Here is a 15,753-nt window from a genome sequence, read left to right on the forward strand (position 1 = left end):
TAGTCATACGTTTAAAACTTAACAAAATGCGCTTCATCAGAAGATTAATGGTTTTATCTCAAAGCCCAATTTCCTGTAGTTCTTTCTTGAATTCATCCTAGTTGCAGTTTGATATTCTCTGCAGTAATTTTTTCCTAAGGTAAAAGTTTCTGTTGAGGATCATCAACTATTCATTAAGAATTTCAGTTGAAATCTTAGATTTATCTGTATCAGCAAAGTAATTTGAAAAGCTGAGGTAATTTGCCTAGAAATCTGAGATTTAAAGAATCTGGCTATTTTGCGAAAGTTTACAAGTTAAAAAAACATCATCTTTTATCTGTGTATTCACATCTTAGAATGAAATACACAATTTTAGCATCTTTAGTGTTCATATTTTTGGTTTCTAGTATTCTCTGTCAATTCTTTCAGGTTTCAAAGAAGAAAAGTATTTGATGAAAATTAAAATTTTATAATAAAACTTATTTAATATTACAAAACTCTGAATATATGCTTTCTATGTGAAGAAGTAGCTGCATTTTAAGTGAGTTATTTGACTGTAAGATGACAAAAGAAATAATCTAGACATAAAATCTTATTGAAGCTTCCACTGTATCATACATTATTTCAAAATGTATGATATCATACATTTTTTTGAGTGATGTTGATATTTATTGACATCAATGCAAAACAAGCTAAGTTGCTATTTATCAAGAACAAATATTGGTGCAGTTTCCTTCCTGGAGAGGGTAGGTACTCAGCTCATGAGACCTAAGGTCAAACAAAGACTGGATTTTCAAGCACCAACTAAGGGCTAGACTTTACGAATATAAAAATTGCTAAAGGCAAAAGGAGATGTTGAAAAGAATTTTTTTTACACTAATTTCACGTAAGTAAACAAAGAACTAAAGTGAAAGTGAAAGTTGCTCAGTCGTGTCCGACTCTTTACGACCCCAGGGGCTACACAATCCATGGAATTATCCAGGCCAGAATACTGGAGTGGATAGTTCCTAAACTAATCCTAAAACTTTAGGACATAAGATATCGACATGACATGACTATTTGAAGTTCTGCATAAGTGAAAATGTATTATACCCTTCACTGTACTTATATTACAATTACATGCTTCTTGCTTCTACACTACACAAAGTCAACAGTTATCACCAACAATGACTATAACTAGATCTGAACGAGGCTTCACAGTGACTGCCCCATTGAAATTTAAGAAAATTCAATCCAGGATTAATAAAACCTTTTGATTTTAAAGCTAATTCTTGTGTCTTCTAGTGTCATACCTAAATATGTCCTCTTGTGACATTTCTTGTCTGAAAACTACAATGCATGTCCTCTCCTCCTCAGCTTTGTCTGACACTTTAATTTGTAGGAACTGCATAAGAAATGAAAATTGCACTTCCCATCTGAACCTGCTATCAGGTTCCTGCTTTGACGCAAAACACACTCCTCTGCAGTGTACCCCACCAGCACGGGGATCCCCTTTCTCTCTCTCTATTCCTTTGCCCTGAAGGCACTTCTGGATGGCTTAATTCATGCTCTTTGGCTGCCTAGACAGTCAGGACACCTAAGGCCATTTGGACCTATCACTCCTCGCTTCCTTCTTTTCTATGGCTAGTACCACTTTTCTGCTTTTTTTCTATGGCTGAATCTCCAGACTTGGTGCTGTTATCAGCGAGACACAGTTGATTTCGGCTTCAAGCTCCTGGCTGGTAAAGCTGCATCGCCAGGCAATCCTTGTTTCTTATGCGATCTCTCTTAACCACTTCTTTCTTTCTTGTCAGTTCTGTTCTGAGCTGCCTACTGGCTCTATACTTTCAGGCTGCTTTCCTTTATCCCGAAGTGCTTCTTTCTCCTTCTTCATTTCTTCTTCCTCTCTCTTGCAAGCCTCCTCCTTCTCTTGGCGCTCCTCCTGCCTGCGGGGCTCTTCCTGTCGCTGCAGCCTCCCTCTCTCTCCTGCGGATGTGCTCCTGGTCTTGTTCGTAATCCCGCTCCCTCTCCCTGTATTTTCTGCCACCCTCATCTTCAGGCCTCTTAGGCTTTTCATCTTTAAATTCACCCTCAGAACTCCTGGGCAACGTACAACTCTGCCCATCTGGCTCTTTCGTCACTCAGATTCTCTTTGTCCAATTTCTTGAGCTTTTCTCTTTTCTCCAATTCTTTTTCATCTCCTTTTTCTGGCTTCTTGAGCAGTTTAATCTTTGGTTCTTCCTTTAATTTGTCCCTTTCTGGAACTCTACCTTCTTTGGCTTTTCTATATCTTTGTTTTCGTTTCTCTTTCCACTTCCTCCTCTCTTCTCTTTGCCTTTTTCTATTTCTTGACCCCTCCTTTCTTCTCTTTTTTCTTCTCTCATCCTCTGCTTGTTTTTCAGGAAGCTCAAAAGTGGAGTTGTCTTTTTAGCTATTAGTTCTCTACTTTTTGCTTCTATTTCCTAGCAGTATCTCTGGACTAGATGTCATTTTCTCTTTATCTGCAGCATAGCTCTCCAAAAGTTCTCTATATTCTGGATCATCATCAGTAATCCCAACTTTAGTATCTCTTTTCTTAGTCTTCTTCTTTGCAGTTTTTTGAAAAGGTGCAAGTTCTATGATGGGAGGATCTTCCTGACCTTTATTGTCAAGGAATACATAACCATCAAAATGATCCCTGAACAAAATAATGTCCTCTTGGTTTTTAAACTTGAGGTATGCTCTTGCATACATATGAGGATACAGACTAGTATCATTAGAAAAAAACTCAAAATAATCATGCTCAGGCATAGGCTGAAGATGTTCCTGAAGCTGCTCTTGGTCAAAGTGGGTGGTAATCTCTGAATTACCACCTGGGGGAGTCAGGAGGGTCACTTGCTTCTCCTGAGGCCTGTCTTCCCTCTCTCCTTCACGGCCACAGCTTCACTCCTCATCACAGTAGCTCGGCCTAAACCAATATCATACATCATTTTGAAAAATTCTATAATTGAATTATAGAATTCAATAATTCTATGTTTTATTGAAAACACATTTATCTTCATGACAGAGAAAGCTGGCAATAAATCGCTATTATATAAAATTTATTTTAGCTTAGGAGATTCTATGGATTACGATAGAACACTGTCCATAATTACTATGCTTACTATGGATAACTGTCAAATATGTAATAGATGAACCTAGAAAGGAATACAGATATGAAGAGTAAAATATTAGCAGGAGAAGTGTGGGGCTTTTTGGCCTTACATTTGTGTTGTCTGCTAACGTAAATTATATCAAGATATAAGAAATCCAAAGGGAAAACAATTGTGTTTCATATCACCTCTCCCACACTGCTGCAGCATAGATGGACACTTACATAAGATCCCACAGAGATCTGCTGGACTAAATGTTCATCTTTTATGACTGCATGGAGGTTTCATTATTCTTTCCATACCATTTCAGAAAATAAATTTTGAGCTAGTGAGCCATCTGCTCACACCATGGGGATAAATAAAACACACTCCTGAAGGATGCTTAGAAAAAGGAACTCACTAAGTATTTCCTCATTTTATATGGTAGCAGATGAAATAAGTCTTTAAAATAATCAGACCAGTGGCATGCACTATTTTAAATTTAGCCCAGTATGATTCACAATAAACAAAATGAAATATGACTCTTCCAGAAGATGGGAGAAGTAAACACAACACACATTATTGAGAAAATGCCACTGTAAAGGAAATCTGACTTGTTTTGGAGAAAATTAAGTACAGCGTACAAAATTTGATACAGCGTATCAGAGAAAAATGTCAATAAATTCTTACTATAGCTTCAAAGGAATGCTGGCAAATGTAGGCTTACTTGGCCTAGACAGCACAGTGGCCACTACATGTGAAAAAATTCAAGAAATAAAAGATTCATAAAAATATAACACAAAGTATTTTATAATATTTTAAATGAATCATTAGCTAGTCTGCTTATTATAGCATATTCCACCTATGTACAAAAGGATCTGAATTAAGCAGGTTCTACTTCAATTGATAAATAAATCAAATTTCAAAAGTAAAGAAAACGTCGCCCCAAAGTATGTAGAGATTTTAAAATTTATTGAAGCATTTAAGAGGCTCAATCAGATAACTATGAGCTGCAGAACTGTTATAAGCACACCAAATACGTTTATGAAATCACCCATAGCTGAGTTATCTTTTGATGTCTTAAGTTTGGAAGGTTTGGGAGACTTATTTTTATACTAGAGTAGAAAAACAAATTTTTAAAAGTGAACAAAGAAAATGGAATATATTATGTCTAAAGTAAAGTAAGAAATAAAAAGGAAATAAGAAAAACTGTAGTAAAATATTTGTTTTCAATGCATGGGATGATGAGTTTTCCTTTTGGGTTTTTGATGTGAAGCTGATATTGTTTTAACTTTCTTTGTATTATAAAAGAAACACACACACAATTCACATGGTAAACATGTATATCAAACACCTGGGGTGCAAAATCACCCATAACATTACACTTAGAATTAGCACCTTTCAACAATATGGCATCCAGCCAGCTAACCTTGACCCCACACATTCTTTAGATAGTTGAGATCCTATTGTGAAAGCAATTTTGTATTTTTTTTTAACAGATAATGTTATATTTGTGTTTTAAAAATATTTGTAAAGAATATGAATAACACTCATTCACAAATTTATACATAGAGACATTGTATTAAATGAGTCATGAGCAAATTAGCTTATTTATAGTGTATTTTACTTACTTACAAAAACATCTGAATTATGCAGATGCTATCTCAATTGATATAAACCAAATTTTAAAACTGAACGAACTGCCTCCCAAAAGGACATAGATTTTAAGTTCCACTCATGCACACAAAGTTTATTTAATCATTTCCCTTTCTGGCCTTACAGTTATGTGGGTATGTGTTCAGTCACGTCTGACTCTTTGTGACCCCATGGACTGCAGCCAGCCAGGCTCCTCTGTCCATGGAATTTTCCAGGCAAGAATAATGGAACGGGTTGCCATTTCCTTCTCTAGGGGATCTTCCTGATCCAGGGATCGAATCTGCATCTCCTGCATTGCAGGTGGATTCTCTACTGCTGAGCCACCTGAGAAGCCCAAATGAAGGCAAATAGGTCTATACCTAATGCAAAGTTATTTCTTTATGATGGAGTCTCAAAAGTTAAATTTGTAAGGTAAATAATATACATTATTTTTAAAGATCTAAATGAAAATAAGCAAACTGCTTTCCTGAGATTGTGCCACCTTACATTTCCAGAAGTCACAGGTCAAAGTGATGGCTTAGAGCTGACATTGGTTTTAGTTCGTCAAGAAGGACCGGCCAAAACTAGGCTTATGCATAAAAACAAACTGATCACTTAAAGCATGCTATTTCCTTCTCCAGAGGATCCTCCCGACCCAGGGATCCAATCCAGGTCTCCCCCATGGCAGGCAGACGCTTTACCGTCTGAGCCACCCGGGGAGCCCTGAACACGCTGCGGACAAGTTATTATGCTAGACCCCGAGAACACAAAAATAAATACAGTATTCTTTCCTTCACAGATTCTCCAGACCCTCACAATGTAGAACGTGTATGCATTCCTGTGTGTGTGCACGTGTATGTTTGTGATGGCTGGGGTGGGGGGCTAGCGACAGACACTGACTAACCCAGAGGCACACGCTTTATTTTACTCGACAGTGTCAGCTGTAGCCTTTCTTGCTTACTGAACTACAAAAAACATTTTACAATGAATCCATGGCAGAAAGTCCAAAGCAACCGATTGATGACTCCACAAACAGATTTAATCAAAGTTAAAAAGCAGATGGCCTCAATGAAACCAAACAACTTCAATATTTCTTTTTATTTTTTCTTTTTACTTTGTAAGCTCTACTTAATAATCATAAAATACATATTGAACATGTGCTGTGTGTCAGATACTATTCTAAGCACTCAGCATACTTTAACCAATTTAGAGCTGGCAATACCCCTATGAGTTAAGAACCTATCAATTCCCTCCTTTTATATCTGAGAAAACCAAGGCCACATTGCTGGTAAGTGGCAGAGGTGGGATTTGAATCTTTGTGCACCAAATAAGGAAATGCACAGTAGGTGTGCTTACCACAAGGTAGAGACTCGGAAACATTAACCAGTCCTGGCTATGTATGTTTCTGTTTTGGCCTACAGGCTGTGAAAACCGTGAGGTCAAGGGTTAGGACTAGAATGTCTTTATGTGGCTTTCCTCCAATTAGTTACAATTAATAATTAGTTACAGTTCTATTATATTCACATAAAAAATACAAAGACACAAAAGACAAAACAAAAAGAAGTAACGTGGGGAGTAGACAGTCTTTCTCAAGGATTATTTGCCAAATTAAAGGCAAAGCAGAGGGGCTTCCCTGGTGGTCCAGTGGTTAAAACTCTACACTTTCAATGCAGGGGGTGCCAGGCTGATCCCTAGTTGGGGAACTAATATCCCATATGCCTCATGGTGTGGCCAAAAAAAATTTTGTTTTTAATTTTAAAAAAATGTGTTCAGTCACTCAGTCGTATCTGACTCTTTGCAACTGTAGCCCACCATGGGATTTTCCAGGCAAGAAAACTGGAGTGGACTGCCATTTCCTTCTCCGGGGAAGGGGGAGAAATATATATATATACACACACATACACACACATACATATATATATTTAAATCAATATAGATAAATGCTCATAAGATTTTTTTTCAAAAAAGGTTTAACAAAGATAAATGAATTCAGGGCAGAGGCTTTGACATTGTGATATGGCTTTATAAGCTATAGATTTAATAGCCTGACAGTTTAAAATAAGTTCTCTATATATCATTGGGGCTCAATGTCTCCAAATCAACCTGCTTCTCTAGTTTCAGCATTCAATGAATGCACTTGGGTTACTTTGACCTAAGGTGTTGGGGAAGCCACAGGCTTGACACTAATGTGAGAGGCAGAGATGGGGGGAAAAATGCCAGAGAGAAATACACGACATAAAGGAATTCCTTGAGACTATCTATATCTGAATGCTTCTGACCTCTCTCAAAATAGGAAAACACTATTTTAAAATATTGAAACACATAGTTCCTAGAATTGAGTATAGGAAGAAAAACACTCCCTGTTGGTAATATATTTCAAGGTTGCTATGCTAGTGGCTATTAGGTAACCATTAAGAGATGCCTCCTAAAGAAAAGGGAACCCTCTTGCACTGTTGGTGGGAATGTAAATTGGTGCAGCCTCTACGGAGAACAATATGGAGATTCCTTAAAAAACTAGGAATAAAACTATCATATGACCAAACAATTCCACTACTGGGCATATAACCTAAGGAAACCACAATTGAAAAAGACACATGTGTCTCAGTGTTCTTTGCAGCACTATTTACAATAGCTAGGACATGGAAGCACCCTATATGTCCACTGACAGATGAATGGATAAAGGAGTTGTGCTGCATATATACAATGGAATATTACTCGGCCATAAAAAGGAACACATTTGAATCGGTTCTAATGAGGTGGATGAACCTAGAGCCTATTATACAAAGTGAAGTAAGTCAGAAAGAGAAAAACAAGCATCATATATTATCACATAGATATGGAGTCTAGAAAGACTGTACAATGAACCTATTTGCAGGGCTGCAATGGAGATGAAGGGCAATAGAGACTCGTGGACACTGCAGGGGAAGCAGAGGGTAGGACGAATTGAGAGAGTAGCCCTGAAACATGTACATTACCATCTGTAAGATAGATAGCCGGTGGGAATTTGCTGCTTGACTGCATGACACAGGGAGCTCAAACCTGGAGCTCTGTGCCGACCGAAAGGGGTGAGATAGGGTGGGAGGTGGGAGGGACACTCAAGAGGGAGGGGACATATGTCTTAATATACCTATGACCGACTCATGTTGACATATGGCAGAAACCAATACAACATTGTAAGGCAATTATCCTCCAGTAAAAAATAAATTAATTAATAATAAAAAATAAAGAAGCAGAAGAAAGATTAAAACAAAAGATGCCTCCTAGGAACTTAAGACTCTGAGCTCCCAATGCAAAGGGGCCTGGGTTCAATCCCCGGTCAGAGAACTAGATCCCACACGCTGCAACATTCCGCATGCTACAACAAGGATCGAAGATCCCACGTGCCACAACTAAGACCCAGAACAGCCAAAGAAATAAATATTTTTCTTTAAAAGAGATGCCTCCACATGAAAGGCAAACTTTCAAAGGTAAGGGTGTATACGCTCTACGAAGAAATTCATTATAATTCACACTTAAGAAAGACCAGACTCAGCAATTTCATAATATTTCTCAAGAGGTCAAACATTGGAAAAACTGACCTTGATATCTTTAAGTCCACAGTGGTATAAGAGCAATATTCACTCCAACTGTCTATCAAACTCCAATTCTTTCAACACATATGCCCTCCGTCTAACTACACAAATCCATGCAACTTACATAGATCTCCCAAATAGAGATGGTGTACAACTAGCATACCTATCTCTATCTGAATGTTGACATTGGCTGCAATCCAGTATCTTCATACAGTAACTTCAGAAAAGACTTGCTTTTCTGAAGCTGTTCATGATGAAATAACACATTGCAGGTATTCTCTCTGCATGGGTAGTTTGATCTTCCCCATCTCTTCCTTGTGACTAACTTCTAAGCCTTCTCACTGCTATTTGATTCATCTGATCCAAGAGTGTTCAATTTGGAAAGGAATTAATCAGCATGAACTTCCTCCTCCTACTGTTAAATTATTCCTCCTTATGACCCTTCTCCTCTGAATGTAGGAAGATTAGAGCAAGGTGCAACTATTAAAGGCTATCATTTATTCAAGTGTGTGTGTAAAAATATTAATCCATTCCCCAGTAACTTGAGCACTCTACAAATTACACTATGCATTTCAGAAATGTGTGTCTCCAAATCTGCAAGTCAGTTGATTCTTTGCAGCAATATCAATGTTTCCCTTCCAAAGAGAAGGCATCAAAAGAGACCCTCAAATTGTGAACAAGAGAGTCAAGGGCAATTCAGACACTGAAGCCTAATCTAAAAAAGATACCAATGCCAACTTTATGGAACACTCTAGTTAATTTGCACTTCTAAATGTTTTAGACATACATCTTGATACTAAAACACTTGTCCACATCAAGAGCTCACATTAATTTTTTTTTTTTTTAATAAAGCATACTGTTCCAAAGTTTCCTAAGCAGAGGGTTAGAGCACCTTAAGTTAGCATTGGGCTATGACAGTCTGTGAAACTAAAAGGTGTCCATAGATTTTTACTTCCTGACAGGCAGGGTTGATGGCCCAACTCAGCCCTGAAGTAGCTATAGCAGGCAGACTGTCACCTCTCAGCTTCCCATAAAATTATGGAAGCAAAATCTCTGAAGAGGGGAAAGAGGCAGCAAGGCAGCAGGGCATAACCTTTAAAAGAATGACACAGCCCAAGGATATGACATAAACTGATTAGAACCAACAAGATCCAACATGGTAGATGAGTCTTCTTTCAATGGACCCAGAGCATCAGTATACGCTCGTTGTAACACATCCGTAAGAGAAATGACATACCGCCAGTACCATGATCATAAAGGTCACAAAGTAGGCGGTGGACCAATTCCTGGAAATCCCCATCCCTTCCTCAAAACACTAATAACTGGAATATTCCTCCTATTCATTAGTCAATGAAATCACCCACCCCTATAAAAACTGACAACCTCATACCCTCATGCCTCTCTTGCGTTCCAAGATGGCCCACGCTGTCTATGGAGTGTGTTTCCTCCCTAAATAAACTTTAAGTTTAATAAATAAAAAAACAAAAGTCTCCGTAATATAAATTCTATCTGAGTATTTTTACAAATTTTTGCAAAGCAGATCCTTCCCCAAAACATCAAAGACATACAAAGCCACAACACATAAATAATGTTGAATAGTTGGTTGGCTACTAATGTAAATTAGTGTAATAGTGAATTATTAATACTGAATAACCATTATGTACAACATGTTTTTAAATAACTTCAGATTAATTACTTGCAAATAGATCACTTGCTTAATTTAGTTTTCACATGTAATTAAAACATAAAATAATCTGTTGTTAGAATACAAATTGCTTACTATTTGTAAAACAACACATAATAGATTGAAGTTGTCAATCTTTTTGTAGACGTTTGAAGTCATCCTTAAGCTATTAGCTTTCTATCACATTTTTTTCCCAGAGAGAAAACAGGTCAGTCCTATCAGAAGTACCACAAATAGATCAGCTTTATTCCAGCTCTTGCCATGAGTTGACAGGTTACTTTCTGTTGCTGTTGTTCAGTTGCTAAGTCATTTCTAACTCTGCGACCCTATGAACTCTGTGCAGCACACAGGCTTCCCTGTCCTTCACTGTCTCCCAGAGTTTGCTCAAATGCATGTCATGTCAGTGATGTTATCTCTGATCATCTCATCCTTTGCTGTCCTCTTCTCCTCTTGCCCTCAATCTTTCCCAGCATCAGGGTCTTTTCCAATGAGTTGCTCTTCATATCAGGTGGCCAAAGTACTGGAGCTTCAACTTCAGTATAAGTCCTTCCAATGAATATTCAGGGTTGATTTCCTTTAGGATTGACTAGTCTGATCTTCTTGCAGTCCGAGGGACTCTCAAGAGTCTTCTCCAGCACCACAATTCGAAAGCATCAATTCTTCAATGCTCAGCCTTCTTTATGGTCCAACTCTCACATCTGTGCCTGACTATTGGAAAAACCATAGCTTAGATTACATGGACCTTGGGCAGCAAAGTGATGTCTCTGCTTTTTAATATGCTGTCTAGGTTTGTAACAACTTTTCTTCCAAGGAGCAAGGGTCTTTTAATTTCATGGCTGCAGTCACCATCTGCAGTGATTTGGGAGCCCCAGAAAATAAAATCTGTTACTGTTTCCACTTTTTCCTGATCCATTTGCCATGACGTGATGGGACCAAATGCCATGACCTTAGTTTTTGAATATTGAGTTTTAAGCCAGCTTTTTCACTCTCTTTCACTTTCATCAAGAGGCTTGCTGCCATTAGAGTGGTATCATCTGCATATCTGAGGTTGTTGATATTTCTCTTGGCAATCTTGATTCCAGCTTGTGATTACATTAAAAAAAAAAAAAAAAAACTCACTACATAGTGGCATATATTACATTGCCAATCCAGCCTGCATTTCTCATGATGTACTCTGCATATTTACTGGATTCATTCAAAGTCTGTGACTTGGTATATTTTTATGGTAGAAATGATCTGACCAAGATTGTTCTTCTATGCAAGAATCAGAAAGTTCTAGACTAAGCATTTAGTGCCTCTTTTGACATGGTCAAAACCAGAGAGAGGGTTTGATTAAATTCAGGGCATATTGCCTCCCTGCTGTTGAGGAAAAAAAATTCTTTAATCTTAATGATCTAGATTGGTTTTCAGGATCAATCAATATCATCACATAATTATTTGTTAAATGACTTGACTATAAATTACAAGAAGTTGATCTGTTAAAGCTTTCACTTTCGAGTCCCATTTTCAAGTTCAGAGAGAATAATCTCTCATAAAGGCTTTTTATGCTAAGATAGAAAATGTCTCTAAAAGCCCAGAGAAAAAGTCAAATAAAAGAATTTTATACTAATCTAGGGATATAGGTAAAAATTAAGGATCTCTTTGGAAATATTCACATATAAGAAACTTTCCTACTACAGGGATAGAGTCAAGATACAGTCTTCTAAGTGAGCTAAATTGGTTTTTAATCACTCAGATTTTTATATGACAAGTTTTAGGACTGAGATCAAAACAAACCAAATAGTATTAATATTTCCAAGGCTCTTATTGGTGAACTTTGTCTTTTAAAAAATGGAATAAGAAAAGTGGGTGGTGGAATACAGTCAATAGTATTGTAATAAGTTTGTATGGGGCAGATGGTTACTAGACTTGCTGGCCATTTTGTAACGTATGCAAATATCAAGTTACAATGTAGTACACCCGAAACTAACATTATGTTGTATGTCAGCTATATTTCAATTAAAAAAAGAAAATTGTGTAGCATTTCCAGTTTGTCTTAAGAGCTGAAGAACTCAAATACTTCTGCATTATCAACAAGAAGAGACGAAAAAGGAAGGAAGAAAATAAAGGAAGACAGTGAGAGAGGAAGTAAGTGGGGAGAGAAGGAAATTTCTTACTGGAAAAAGCAGAAAATATCTGACCTAAGAGTTTAATTAATTTAGAATATGGTTGCAATCTAAATATGTGGGGTTTCTGAGTGTGATAATTCTCCCATGAAAATACAGCATGCTATGTCTCTTGAAAAGACATGTAATGGGAGGCCCAGGAAAAGTTTTATGGGTAACAGAGCCACCTATACACTTTTAGGAAATACAGACATTGTAAAGGAAAGAGATAAGGATGGGAGCCTTGTTCTTTTGGAATAAAGGCCACTCACCAGTACTGAAATCTTGACAGCAACTGCATCTGTACAGTCCCAAAGCTATAGTGTCAGAGCTGACACTGGATCTGACACTGAATCTGGGTAACACTTACTTGCTCTTCTTTATGGGAGGTGAAAATCAAATACAAATGGAAGATTCTGCCATGCTTTCAAGCAATTTCTAGGGGAATGAAAGTGAAAGTGTTAGTCACTCAGTTGTGTCCGACTCTTGGCGACCTCATGGACTGTAGCCCGTCAGGCTCCTCTGTCCATGGGATTCTCCAGGCAAGAATACTGGAGTGGGTAGCCATTTGCTTCTGCAGGGAATCTTCCCGACCCAGGGATCGAACCCAGGTCTCCTGCATTGCAGGCAGAGTCTTAACTGTCAAAGCCACCATACTATCAAGCAACTTCTAGAGGAGGGCTATTTCAGTTCAACGTGCCTCTGAACCGCCCAGGGGCCTTGTTAAACTGCAGATTCGGATTCAGTAGGTGCAGGGTCTGAGTCTGTGCCGGGCAGCGTCTGCAGCATGAACTCACCGGAGCAGAGTCTAGGGCCTCAGCACGGAGGGCCCTTATCAGCCACAACCACGCAACAGTGTGACCAGAACTGTTGCAACAGGTAGAGTGTTTTACATGTTAAAAGGAACAGATAAATGTACTTTATATTATGGTAGGATGAAATTCTTTCCTCCCCACTGACCACTTCTGGGAAACAGAAACTGCCTTATCAGTAACCTCAATAGTGGCTGAGGGCCTCTCCAGAGATGTGACACATGGCCGTACGTTAACAGAGATAGTACAGCCTGATGGAGATCCTGTTTGTTTCTCTAGCATTCTGCAGTTCAGGCATGCGTGTTTTCAGTGGGACAAAAAGGAAACACGAGTCACGTGTTTAAGATTTATGTGTATTAAGTTGCTTTTATGTAACAGTCTAACTGCATAACATCAAAGAATATAACATCTGTCTCCTACCAAGTAGCATATTAAAAGGGCAATCACAAATATAACTGCTATAAAATCGTTTTTGTACAAACATTTGAAGACTGTAAATTATAAAACAGACAGATATTAAAAGTACACATTTACCATCTTTGCCCCAAGCTAACATCAATTCTCTATCTGATTTTTATTCGATTTTTACTCAGTGCATCACCATGACCCGTAAGCAGGACAGTCTCATATTCAGTCTGGCTCCTTTTTGCTGAATCATCTCTGAGTCACAGCCCCAAAGCAGAGAGTTTCAATACCTAAAACCAATGCATTTACATTGTTTTGAATCGCTCCACATTCTACACTGGAAATTTCTCCCTTAGGCTTCATAGTTGTCAATGTCCTCCACAACGCTTGAGAGGTTAAGTCATCACAGAGGACCGTCCACTCTAGTTCCATCAATCTACGATTCCTCAGGAATCAGGGTTTGGTATTGGTCACGTTGCCTGCTCAGCGGGGATGTTAGTCACAGCCGCTGTGGCAGAGCTAGGGACATGGGACGCAGTAGAAGAGGAAGAAGCAGCAACTGAAATGGAAACAACTTTGGAAACGTAGGGAAACGGCCCCTCCAAGGCTGCAGCCAGTGTCTCAGCTTCTGGGGAACAGCCACGGAAGGCGGAAGTGACCATCCCAGAGACAGGAACGCAAGGGGGCGCGCTTGAGGCCCGATGGGGCAGCACGGCCTCTGCTCTCCTCCTCTGCTCCGATGCAAAACAAATCTCAGGCATGCCTCATCCTCAGTGTAAAATGTCAGAGGACCAGCCCTTACCTGCACTCTGAGGTCCTTGTGCCTCAGCTTGTTAATTTTTATTTTTTAATTTAATTTTTTATTGGAGTATAATTGCTTTACAATGTTGTGTTGCTTTCTGGCTGTACTACAAAGTGAATCAGCTCTATGTATACACATATCCCCTCTTTCTTGGACCCTCCCTCTCTCCCAGCCCCATCCCACTCCTCTAAGCCATTACGGAGCCATCACTGAGCTTCCTGTGTATACAGCAGGTTCCCACTAGCTTCTTAATTTTCATAACATAGCAGTAATCCCCACTCCCCACACCACCACTCCCAGATCATGGAGGATGCAGAATAAAATAACACGAATAAAAAGACAGAGGAAAGAGAAAGGACTATATGATTCAACATAATTATTATTATTCACAATGCTTCTCTTTTTTAAATACATTACCTGCATAGCTACATGGATCCAAGGAGCCAACTGACATATGGTACTCAGTGAAAAAGCCTGCGGGAAAATGGCAGAAAGGTCTAAATTTTAATTTTGAATTCCATGTAATTATTGTTGTTTTGTCTGACAAGCCAGGCCTCCATGGAAGGAGGCCGTCCTTCCATAGAAGGCCTTGTAACTCAGCTACAATCTCAGCTCCATGGAAGACCGGAGATGCAGGTAAAACGGAAGCTTTAGCAAAGACGTGATGGATGAATAGAGTTGTCCAGGCTAAGAGAGGGTGGGGGAGGGGTTCTGGGGAAAGAACTAGAGGCTGGGTGGGGCATGACAGAACCTTCAACTCAGACCCAGGAGCAGAGCTGGTGAGGATATGGAAGTGGACAATTATTTCTGGATCGTCCCCATCCTGGAATTCTGGAGCTTGAAGGCAGTGAAAGAAGGCATAGCCAACACAGGGGGACCATGTGATTACTGATCGTGAACTCTGAGAATATATTAATTTAAAAATAATACCCAATGAATACAATCTGTTAGGAAGTGGCTGATATTGAGCAACACCTTTCAAGCAGAGAACTGGGTTCTGGCATATGCACACCACAGTCACAGTGACTGGCACACAAGTCTGGCCTAGCTGGTTGTGTGGCGTGACCTCGGACTATTGACAAGAGAGGGCAGGCGTGCCCAGCAACCAGAAAGAGGCGAATCCTGACCATCAGAATGTGAACGGGTGACTCCAGACTATTCTTGATGGCAGGCTAGATGCCTCTATGGATCGGGGTTATGTTTGAAAAACAGAAACCACTCTGAGTATGTCAAACAAAGGAAACTGGTTCACCAGGGAAAGCTGAAAAGCAAACAGGGGAGTTTGAGGCAACCTAGAGATTAGCCTGCACAGGAAATTCTACCCATCTTGGGACTGGAGGAGCAAAAAGAACGAGTGTGTTACTAAGGTCCAGAGGCTGGGGCTGGCCTGCGGGACCCAGAACCAGAGTAAGGCTGCCCAATGGAGCAGAACCAAGAAATGGGCTCAGCACTCCAGACCTGCCACCCAAAATGAATGAGAGAGAGAAATATCCGGGCTTCTCCTGCCCCTGCTCATTATATCAGCGCTTACCGTTGCCAAACCTTCCAACCAACCTGCTGGCAGGGGAACCTGGAATGCTCTCTGGGATACAGGGAGGGGCAAGGAATGCTAGCCAGCAGATGATGGAGAC

The 15,753-nt window shown here is 39.3% G+C and overlaps 1 protein-coding gene and 1 pseudogene across 1 annotated transcript in view; both read right to left on the reverse strand.

The window, feature by feature from the left end:
* RNF150 (ring finger protein 150) overlaps positions 1-15,753 on the reverse strand; it is a 262,831-nt gene that overhangs the window by 187,969 nt on the left and 59,109 nt on the right. The window lies entirely within an intron of this gene.
* Positions 1,110-14,081, reverse strand: LOC136146008 (regulator of nonsense transcripts 3B pseudogene; annotated as a pseudogene).

Source organism: Muntiacus reevesi, chromosome 13, assembly GCF_963930625.1.
Source record: "Muntiacus reevesi chromosome 13, mMunRee1.1, whole genome shotgun sequence".
Taxonomy (NCBI): Eukaryota; Metazoa; Chordata; class Mammalia; order Artiodactyla; family Cervidae; genus Muntiacus; species Muntiacus reevesi.